The 12,804-nt window shown below is 35.2% G+C and overlaps 1 protein-coding gene across 1 annotated transcript in view; it reads left to right on the plus strand.

Annotated features, from left to right (window-relative positions):
* The window catches only part of LOC115225647 (parathyroid hormone/parathyroid hormone-related peptide receptor), a 784,809-nt gene that overhangs the window by 71,369 nt on the left and 700,636 nt on the right, over nt 1-12,804 (plus strand). The window lies entirely within an intron of this gene.

Here is a 12,804-nt window from a genome sequence, read left to right on the forward strand (position 1 = left end):
AGTGTATGCAACTACATCAATCTCGTAAATTTGTTTGTTTCAAGACATAGAACATGGATGACTTTTTAAGAGTTAGGATAATATTTCAGGTCATTACTTGATAGAGGGAATATTCTTTTTCAAACATTTCAATCATAATCATGAGTTAACTTTAAAATGCTTGTAGCACCTTGCTTTAAGTTGAAGAATTTCTCGTTCTGAAATTCTCTATATTGTTTTCAGGCAAATCATGAATTTCTCTCTCGAAGAAGTGTTCGTTACACTTGAATGCGTTGAATTAAATACTCCGTTTTCTAGAAAAGATTTTCATGTATTCTTGTAAGAAAGTAGCAGAGATTTACTGTATATATATATATATATATATATATATATATATATATAATTGAAATATTAAAATTACTAAGTCTCTCTAAAGGAGATTACGGCAGCGTTACTGGAAATTAATAGTTTTCGCCATACTAATATGGCAGTCTTATAAATATAAGACTAAAGCTGTCGCTGGTTAGCTCCATGAGGCCACCGCCTCAAGCTAGCTATTTGACACACGAACCTGCGTCCATTAAAAATCTTCGAACAAGAGAGGTCAGCCGCTTCATCCTGCCAGTCAGACAGCTACAGACGACGTTTCAGGGTTGTTGCCCCTTATCAATGCAGCGTAGTCAGACTTGCAGGTGTCGCGACCGATCGTCCCTGTCCGAAGGCTTTATTTACCTAGTTTCAGTGGAATACATCCACTTGTTTTCAATAATAGAAATATTAAAATTACTAAGTCTCTCTAAAGGAGATTACGGCAGCGTTACTGGAAATTAATAGTATATATATTTCTAGAAAAGCTTTTCACGAAAGAAGGAAGCAGAGTAGAGATTTACTGTATATATATATATATATATATATGGCCTTTATCTTTTACTTACTTCAGTCATTAGACTACAGACATGCTGGGGCACCGACTTGAAGAATTTTTATACAAAGGAATCTATACCAGTACATACATTTTTGCTAAGCCTGGTACTTATTCTCTCGGTCTTTTACCGAACCGCTAAGTTACAGAGACGTAAACAATGCGCGCCATGTCATACATATCACTCTTGTATGAACATACATACATGACATGTACAATATTGCATGATTGTTGCTAAAACAATTTCATCAATGCATGTGTACACAGATCATTTCGGTTTGAACGGCAGTTTTTTCTAGCGGTGTCATATGAAATTGTCACCCATAATTATGACCCTAGTATCGATCTATTGCATTTCAATCTGTTTTAGGGTTAGGGGTGGGGGAAGGGTATCTTTTTTCTTCACAAATGTAAATAAACCTAATCTGTTTCTTAACCGAGGGACATATTCATACGGCACAAAATGTTTTTTTACCTCAATGGACGTCAGTGATTGGTTGAAATTGCAGAAATTGAAGAAAAAAACAACAAATATCTTACAAACTATAGAATTTTCTTAATAAAGCCAAGAGAAAAAGATGTTTTATAAACACATTCTACCAGTATACAAAGTTTAAACATTTTTTTAGTTACCTAAAAATTATGTTAAAAATTGCCGTTCAAACCGAAAAGATTCGTGTACACTCATGCTTCAAAATCTGCATGACAACATAGTTGTTATATGAATTCCATTGAAAATATCATGTTTTGTAGTTGAGCAGCATATCTTCGTGAATTCTTAAGAGATTTTGAAAAGTAAGGCCAGAATTACATATATACGCACAAGTAGTCTTGCATGTTTACACAATTACCTGCGTAGAAGAGTGAATAGCGATTATGTAGAAAAATAGAACAAGTTGCAGACACAGATGGCAAGCAGTTTTCGTCTACCAGATCCACTCAAAAGACTAAGGTCTGCACGAGGCTATAGTAGACGACACATACTCATAGTGCCACGCAATAAGACTGAAACGGAATCATATGGTTAGGAAGCACCCTTCTACTACACAGCCACAGAATTGTCACTTCCCGAGTGTGTCTATGCACATAGATACATTCCAATGTTACAACTTCATTCTAATTTTTCTCGTTTCTCTTCCCTCCATTAATTCTTCATTTAACGTTGTGTAACGTGGATATTATGCATACGTTTGTGTACTCATGTGTATTTGTGTCTTTATCAATGTATGTCCACATGCGTGTGATTTTTCATTTAATTATATGTACATATATGAACACATCTATAAGTTTATATGCGTATGTGGCTGTGTGATTGTGTATTTGTATATATGATGGTGTCCCCTTTCTCTCTCTCTCTCTCTCTCTCTCTCTCTCTCTGGTCGATCCTTCCGACAGAGAAAAAGAAAAATCGAAATAAAGAATTAATATTTCATAAGTCAACCAAAAAGATATGAACTTCAAACTTGAGGTTCAATGGGTTTGAACTAAGAGTGCAGAGAGCCGGATCAAATACAGCAAGATATTCTATCCACCACTTTTCTAATGAAATACAAAGTTTAAGTCTCCTTTACATTATCTCACCGATTTTTAGTATCAGGTACACATCTCTCACCCTTTTGTTTACACACGCTTGTAAACAGATTTAAAATCGTAATCCATTTTAACACAATGATCACAGTCTTACATACATACAACATACATACATACAAATGTGTGTGTGTATGTGCTTTAATATGCATATATGAATGAGGTCGATTGTTACAGGGAAAGAGAATCATATGCAAAGGTTTAGTTCGAAGCTATTGAAGCTATAAATTGTAGCGTATAATTATTAGGTTTAAAAACCTTTAGATATGAGAAGTCATCAATGTTTAGATAAATATAACTGCTTCTGATTTATCAAGAAGAGTTAAACAACGAAAGTCAATATGCAGATGGTGTACACAGTTTCTTAATGAATTTTAACTGAATGGTTCAATAATGTAGTGCGCCAAATCTCGTATTGTCATTCTTTCTGTCAGTGTACTTGCACTACTATATAAATTACTCACAAATCTATACTGTCGTGGGGTTGGGGGTATTACTTTATACTATCCAAAAAGGGGAAAGCATTGGCTGTTCTGATTGAGGTGGGGGAGAGAAGAAGAAAATAGAAAGGAAGAGAAATAAGATAAATTGATACACGGGAGTAATAAGAGTAGGAAAAGAAACAGAGAAACAGTGAAACTTTTCAGCAATTAAAAGCATATGTTACAGGTACTCATGGGATCATGCAGGAGAATACAGAGGAAGATGTAAAAAGAAAAAAAAAATCAAAGTGATATATCTTAAGTACATGTAAGAGAGGAGCAGAAAGTTAATGTTCTACAAAATAAGCGCATAGTGAATGAGCAATGCTTGAATGATAGTGATTTTTAAAAAACGGAAGTGTCCCTTGTATGATATTGAGTTTGTGAATAGAGAATATGATAATGAGGAGAGGAAGTGAAGGTGGAATTAAGAATAAGAACGTTTGTGAAATTTATACTTATGTAAATAGAGAGTAAGAGATAAAATATATGTATACATGTGAGTGAGTCTGTGAGAGTAATACAAGAGTGGAGGGTGGAGATAATAATAATAAAAATGTTAACAGACGAAAAAAATGAAACACAAGTAGAAAAATGGCGCAAGGCTTGAAATAATGACATTATCATTTACTGAAAGGAAGCAGAAATAAACAGTCATTTTGATGTGTCTTGTTATATATACGATTCTGCGATGCGCGTGTGTGCGTGTGTGTGTATGTGTGTGTGTGTGTGTGTGTGTGTGTGTGTGTGTGTGTGTGTGTGTGTGCGTGTGTGGTGTGTTTGTGTGTGTGTGCATTTGTACGTGTGTGGGCGGGGCGTGTGGTTGTTTGTGTCGGTATGTGTATAAGTGATTGTCCATGTACAAGTGCGTGTGTGTGTGTGAGTGTGTGTCAAGAGATGTGTGAATGAAGTTGCATGTGTATATGTATGCATGTGTGTGCTTTTACGGCTGTATTATATTTCGCCAAGAAAATGTATGCATGCCTTCATTATGCTAAGTATCGCAAATCAAATAGTATGCATACCATGAATTTTTAAGATCCAATAGAGAGCAAACTTAATAATTTAGCAAAAGTAGTAGAAGTGGATGGGAAATTTAATAGTATACCCATTACATTTTATAACCAACTAGAATAAGAGTATATGTATATATCGCTAACAAGATTCTGTGACTGACGCTGGTCTTATACACTCTCCTCTCTCTTTCTATCTATTTGTCGCTTGCTATATCCCCCAATGCTTTTATTTCCTTGTGTGTACATATGTATACATAAATACATACATACATACATACACACACACACAGACACACACACACACACACACATATATATATATATATATACATGACGAAATGAACGGATATATGTAAGTATATGTGTGTATACCTGTTTTTATTTGAGTACGTGGCCTTCCTGTATGTATGCATGCATGTGTGTATGTATGTATGTATCTATGTATGTATGTATGTATGCATGTATGTATGTATGTATGTATGCATGTATGTATGTAAGTATATGTGTGTATATCTGTTTTTATTTGAGTACGTGGCCTTCCTGTATGTACGCATGTATGTATGTACGCATGTATGTATGTATGTATGTATGTATGTATGTATGTATGTGTGTGTGTGTGTGTGTGTGTATGTATGTGTGTGTGTTTGCCTGTGTGTATGTCTGTATCTACCACTATATTCGTGTACACGCATACATCTTGGTGGACTTAATTTATTATCAACACCATTCTTTCTCTTATTCTCTCTCTCTCCTCTCTCTCTCTCTCTCTCTCTCTCTCTGCAACTTGTTCTATTTTTGTACCAAATCCTTATTCACCCTTCTGCGCTTGTACTTGTGCAAACATGTATGTGTGTGTGTGCTTGTGTGTGTGTGCGTGTGTGTGTGTGCGCGTGTGTGTGTGCGTGTGTAATTCTGGCTTTATTTTCAAAATCTCTTGCAAATTCACGAAGAGATGGTCCTTAACTAAAAAAAAAAAGCGAGAATTTCAATGGAATTTAGATAACAACTAGGTTGTCATGCATGTTTTAAAACGTGTATACACATGAATAAATGAAAATGTTCTCGACACATGCACGCAATATCGTGCTTGTCATGTATGTATGTTCATACAAGAATGATATGCATGACATTGCTTGCGTTGTTTATGCTATGGCTTATGCATCAGCACATGCTGGTATATCTGCATTTATGTATGAGAGCATTAGCTCACAGGTCTAACTTATGTGCTACTTATTTGAATAGTTCCATTAACGATTTCCCTGTGTACATTTCTAATTTGCTGTGTTTCTGGCTCTGTGAAATCCAGTACATGACGTTTTGGTATCTAATTATGCAATAATTAGATGTATACAGGTATAAATATATAATGTGGTGGCCAGAAAGTAGTACTTGTGGGTCACTTTCATCATGTTAATGTGTGTGTGTGTGTGTGTGTTTATGCGAAACAGGAAGAAAGATTGAGAGAAAGTTGTGGTGGAAAAATACAACAGGGTTCGCCACCACACTCTGACGGAGCTACGTGGAACTTTAGGTGTTTTCACTCAATAAACACGCACAGCGACCGGTCTGGGAATCGAAACCGCGATCCTATGACCGCGAGTCCACTGTTCTAACCACTGAGCCATATATATATATATATATATATATATATATATATATATATATATATATATATATATATATATATATATATATATATATATATATATATATATATATATATATATATATATATATATATATATATATATTATATATATATATATATATATATTATATATATATATATATATATATATGAGTTACAAATAACTTCATACATTGGAGATGTCCTGGCAGTTTTTAATAATCGCCTAATCTCTCCAAACAGGCTCTGAGCATATACAATGATGTATAGGTCATGTGGTCAGAAGCTGGTACTGCTTGCAGACATTAACACCTGCCGAGAATAATTTCCAATGATTGAAATTATTAGTATCTCATAACTACAAATTGTGTGCATTAAACAATATTTATCTATCGCCTGATGGAATACTTTAAATATTCATCTTACCTAAACTGAAAAGCAAACGGTTTATATAAATATACATAACCTCGCGCATGCTCAAATACACACACACACACACACACATGCACAAAGACACACTCACACATACTCACACTTATATTCATATATGTATATATCTAAAGTTAATCCATTACTCACAAGCGACAATAACCTAGTAGCTTGTATCTAGCCTTTGCTTTTTAGTTTTTGCTGCTTGTGTAGTTGTGAGCTGAAAAACACACACACACACACACATGCAAACATACGCACATATACACAGACTCACAATCAGACACACACACACACACACACACACACACACACACACTCGGCTTTCCCACCGTGAACGTGATATAGAGGATTTAATAACTAAAGAGGGTGAATGTTACACCAACTCATATGATACTCATGTAGATGACTAGATTCAAGCAACATGAATGAAGAGTCTTGCTGAAGGAGACAACGCAACGCTCTGTGTGGAGGCAAGCACATAAACTCATCAGCATGAACCAAACATCCTAACGACTTAGAGATACTATTGAGATTGACTAAGATTGGGCTAGTTTCTCCCCTCTCTGGGCGTGCCTGCGGAGGCAGTTCAGGCCAAGGGCGGTATAGAATAGCCAGGGGCATTCATCACAGGGTAGAGTTGGCGAGGTCGCGGAAGTGTGTGTCGCTCTTTGTGTTTTCGGTGTCTAATCTCTGCCACTTGACGTCTGTTATTTTCCATCAGATGTGTTCCCCTGACGTTGATATGCCGCCACTTTTAGCGGTCCTTGACGATTGTGTCTCAAGTATTTGGGTCAATGGAGCAGCGGAAGAGAGTGGCCTTGAGTTGGTCTTGGAAATGGAACTTGGGAGCTCTGTACGGCCCGCTGCCTGAGACCAATTATGCACAGAGGATTTGATGGATGGGTGCGATTGAAGCATATGTACGATGTGTCTCGGCCAGCGGAGAGTTTGTCTGTCACGGTGGCTTCAGTGCTGGATAGTCCTGCCTGGTGCAGAATCTTTTCTTTGGTAATATATGATTGCGCAAAGTTTGTGGTGTTGGAAACGTTCGAGTTTCTTAAATTCACGTCGATAAAACGCCCACGCCTCACATACATGTTGGAGTGTGGAAAGGATGACAGCTCGGATTACCATGATTTCCCTTTTGATACTGAGGTCATTGTTTTATATATATATATGTATGTATGTATCTATGTCAGCATGTATGTAATGTGTGTACAACTTTATGACTACGCCTTTATAATCTGCTAAACCAGTGTCTGCACAGAGAAAATGTGTTACACCACGTCCACAACTGAATTTATATATCAAATAATATCACGTATCCATAAACAAATGACTAAAACGAAAATGTTTGCAGCTTCTAAGTTTATATATCGCTACGTCTTGTGACCTTGTGTATGTTAATATGTGCAATTTGCCCGTGTTTATGCACAAGGGTATATGAGAGTATTCTTGTGTATGTGTGTTCTTTTTAAAATGTGCTTATATATATCTTTGTTTACATTTATATCCGCATATTCCATTTATTTATTTATTTTTTTAAATATTTTGTTTTGCTGGTTTTAAAATGGATGCTTTACCGAAGCAGCTGGATCAGGATGTATACACACATACTTCCTGCTTACGTTGAATTACAAAGGATACGTACAAACACTCAAAGACTCACGTGGTCAAATATATACACACCTGCAAATGATAAGTCTATGTAGCAAAAGTGTGTGTATATTTCAATAAATTTTACATCTGGGTATACATACATGTGTGTATGTCTGTGTGTGTACGTGTATATATATATATATATATATATATATATTATATATATATATATATATATATATATATATATATATGCACATGGGTGAGTGAGCAAACTGAAAAAAAGATCACTCAGCACATTAAATAGAAGTTACATGTATCATGCAACTTAAATTTAGCAGGCTTCAAACAGAGGCTCAGCCTGAAAGAGACGCGCTTCTGTTAGAGGCCTGGGAAACCTTAAGTCGCAAAAACCGAACCAAACATGTGTGTCTACTACACGTGTCTATGTCTTATCTTTTACTCGTGCCAATAATCAACCTGTGGCCGTGCTTGTCATGCTTGAGCCCCACAATAGTGTTTTCATCTAACAAAACATACCTCATATTTGTTGACATTAATTTCCGCCGGTGTCAACTTTGCTTTTCAAGCTTAATGAAATAAGTATCAGTTTTATCGATATAAACGACTTACCCCCAGCTCCTTTATTGCTGGTCTTGCGCCATAGTTTGAAATCAATATTTATTGTCAATTCTGGTGTATATTCTATTATTTGTTATGCCAAATAGCTAAGTTACTGGAACGTATATTAAAACATACAAATTGTTGTCAAGCGGTGTAAGGTGGTCAACACAGGCAGAAAGTATGCACACACACACACACCACACACACACACGCGCACACACACACACACATTTAGACACAAACACACTTACACGCGCGCGCGCGAGTACTAAGTTCACTGACAAAACACTGATTTGCCCCTGTAGTAGATGATACATGGGCAAGTATCTTCTAAAAAAAAAGTTCGATTCCCCTGTGAAACCGTATCTATAACCAAGATCAAGGGGTTGCAATGCAAAATTCTTGAAAGGTCAGGCATACTTTCGCCTACATACAGGATCAGGTATATACATACATACACACACACACATATACACATATACATGCATCTCTCTCTCTCTCTCTCTCTTTATATATATATATATATATATATATATATATATATATATATATATAAATCAAAATCATATATATATATATATATATATATATATATATATATATATATACATATGTATTTATATACATATATATACATATACATACATACATATATATATAATATATATATATATATATATATATATTATATATATATATATATATATACCGGAGTAAGCACATAAATGTGAAACAATGTGGAAAAAAGAGTACTCACATACCAGAGGTAGTGTAATATGCTTTATTTAAAAGCAGCAGAAATACAACAAAAGCTGTTACTCAGAGTTTCACGTTCTCGTTCGTCGGATAGTTTTAACAAAACTGTCCGACGAACGGGAACGTGAAACTCTGAGGAACAACTTTTGTTATATTTCTGCTGCTTTTAAATAAAGTATATACAGATATATATATTCTCACTTAGGCGCGCATACATGCATATAACTTGTCAAGCACCATTAGGAGTTTCGAGCAAAATTTTTGCAAAGGGACATAGAACAAAATGTGTTGATCAATATGCAATTGCTGAAATACTGAGTTTTCCTTAACAAGAAACTTTCATAGAAAATCATTGTATAATGTACGTCTGTACCCTCCAATAATACATAAATAAGATTTATAGGATTTATAAATGACTCCACCAAAGTTGCCTGTTCCCGCACAAAAGCTCTTTATATCATTGCAGTCCGTAACCCACCAGGTTGTTTTCAAAATATGCATAAATATCAATGGATAAGAGGGAAACTACCAGTACCTTGTAGATAAATCTAATTACGGCTCTAATGTTTTGCGCTATTCGAAAACCTACTGTTACCTCCATATTTCTGAGAAACTTTATATTATTCGTCACACTACTCTAATTCTAAAAGAAAAGAAACTTGTTTCTACCTGGCCGCGCATGCTCAGATTGTTTCTCGTTAACCTGAAAACAAATTCTCCATAAGCGCAGGAGTGGCTGCGTGGTAAGAGTCTTGCTTCTTAACCACATGGTTCCGGGTTCAGTCCCACTGCATAGCAACTTGGGCAAGTGGCTTCTACTATAGCCCCTGGCCGGTCAAAGCCTTATAAGTGGATTTGGTAGATCAAAACTGAGAGAAGCCCGTCATATACATATATATATATATATATATATATATATATATATATAATATATATATATATGTGTGTGTGTGTGTGTGTGTGTGTGTGTGGAGGCGCGTGGTTTAGTGGTTGGGGTGTCAGCACCATGATCGTGAGATTGTGGTTTAGATTCCTGGACCGTGCGACCCGTTGTGTTCTTGAGCAAAACACTTCATTTCACGTTGTTCCAGTCCATTCAGCTGGCAAAAATGAGTAACGCTGCGATGGACTGGCGTCCCGTCCAGCTGCTGAACACATACGCCATGGAAATCAGGAAACCGGGCCCATGAGCCTGGTTAGGCTTTAAAAGGGGCATTTATTTTATATATATATATATTTATTGATATATATGTATATATATATTTATTGATATATATATATATATATATTTATTGATATATATATGTATATATTATATATTTATTGATATAATATATATATATATATATATATATATATATATACAAACACTCACATATATATATGTATATAAATATATATATTTGTTATTTGTGTCTGTATTTGTCACCCCACCGATGTTGGTGTCTTTGCGTCCCCGTCACTTAGGTATTCGGCAAAAAGAGAACGATAAATACAAAGAATAAGCACTGGGATCGATTTGTTCGACTAAAGGCGGTGCTCCAGCATGGCTGTTGTCAAATGGCTGAAACAAGTAAAAGAATGTGTCGTGAATGTTATTATTCACATCGATGACTCCGTGGAAACTCCAAACTATGGTCATTTGAAGAAACCATGGATCATTTGATTGTAATTCTATTTGTATTACATCAGGGTTAGACACTTATGTAACGCAGAAGAGAGTCATCAATATTAGTTTAGTCCAAGGCAACGAGCTGGCAGAATCGTTAACACGCCGAGCAAAGTACTTAACAACATTTCGTCCGTCTTTACCTTCTGAATTCCAATTCCACTGATGTCGACTTTGACTTCCATTCTTCCCGATTGATAACATACCAGTTGAATGCTGAGGTCGATTTAATCGACTTAGCCTCTCCCCCACAACTGCCGGCTTTGTACCAAACTTTGAAACCGATATTACTTTAGTTCTATAATTTTTTCCTCCGGTGCATCAATCATATGCACATCGCTGCTGCAATTTGCTCAAATTTTGTCTGTGATGCATTTTGTTATAATGAACGACTGTTGTTTAAAATTACAACCCGTTTTGCTATTATATGACATTCGTACTGAGGTGTAATATTTCTGTAGATTGTGATGTGTTGACTAAATAGTCAAATGACATGTTTGCTTGAAATGCAAGATATAACTGGACAATGCTGTGGTATTCTTCCTTTCATCGCTCTAAAGACTGTAATCGAGAAAACACATCTCAAATTTACTGTCGCTTATACCTGTGCATGATTTAATTATGTCTTTATTATCCACCTGAGATTTTACCTTCGCTTTGTAGTCACTGCTTTCATGTAGGATTTCCAAGTTAGAATAGAAGTTTCCTGAATGTTGTTTGAGTTAATTATTTGTCATGTTCCAGATATTTTTGATATAAACATAACTGGCTTTGAGATCACTTTCTTTAACAGTCAGTGGTATTTATGTGGTGACTGGGGAGTATATCTTACAAACATTCGCAAAGATTAATTAGAAGTCATTATAAATTAATCGGGACTGAAATATTAGTCTCTTAGGAGGAAGAGTATTTCGATATATCACATTAGAGAAAATATGATTAGCACTACCTTACCACTTTCTTGTTGTTTCCTGCAACTAAATTTTATTTCTGTGCTACACTACTTAATCAAAAAGATCATAACAAAACTTCATAGGGTTTAGTTAAAAACAAACTACTAAGCCAGACACACTTACCAAAACGTGCAGCTTTGTGAAAACAGAGTGAAATGTTTGTAAATACCGGATGTATGTATACCGGCACTTATTACACACACACACACACACACACACACACACACACACACACATATATATATATTTATTTATACATACATTTTCTTCTTGTATCTGGTTTGCAAAAGATTCTTAATGTGAATTCGTGTGTTGAAGCAAAACAAAAAAATTATATATATAAAACAATATGTTTAAAAATATGAATAATAAGTGAGTGGAAATCGAAATGGCATTAAGTCAATATGGCTCTCCCCAGGCACATACATACATACATACATGCATATATATATATATATATATATATATATATATATATAATCGCTTAGTGCAGTCGGAACTAAATTATAGACAAAACCAATATTTATAACATCATATGTTTCTCTGTTAGTGTTATTATATTTGCGGGGTTTCAAATAGTACGTGTATGAGATATAACAAAATATGAGAGAATGATATGTTTTAATTTCATTATTTAATTACACCATTTCATTAATATAGTGCGATTATCAGTTTTAGAATGTCAAATAGATAATCAAGATTTATCATCAAGCCAGAGACCTATAACTTTTCTGCGTAACATTGCAAGATTGTTGCAGTGGTGATCGAATCAATCATTGTTAAAATGGCGACTAACAACTCGATGTTTGATTCTGTCAAGATTTTCCACGATGCATTAATGTTACGCATAAAAGTTACACGTTTCTGATGATTTGTCGATGTCTTCATTATGTAATTTACATTATGTAAATAATAATAATTACCTTGAGTTAATAAAACGACGAAACTTATGTAACATAGTGAAGGTAAACGTCTTATAAGCAACCTCTCGTGTTTTATTTCATTATACATTTAAGCGCGGGTGTGGCTATATGGAAAGAGACTTGATTTCTAACCGCATCATTCCAGCTTCAATCCCACTGCGTGGCGCCTTGGCCGGGTATTTTCTTATGTAGCCTCAGGCCGACCAAAGCCTTGTGAGTAGATTTTGTGGACGGA

The sequence above is a fragment of the Octopus sinensis genome, linkage group LG1 (assembly GCF_006345805.1).
Source record: "Octopus sinensis linkage group LG1, ASM634580v1, whole genome shotgun sequence".
Classification (NCBI taxonomy): domain Eukaryota; kingdom Metazoa; phylum Mollusca; class Cephalopoda; order Octopoda; family Octopodidae; genus Octopus; species Octopus sinensis.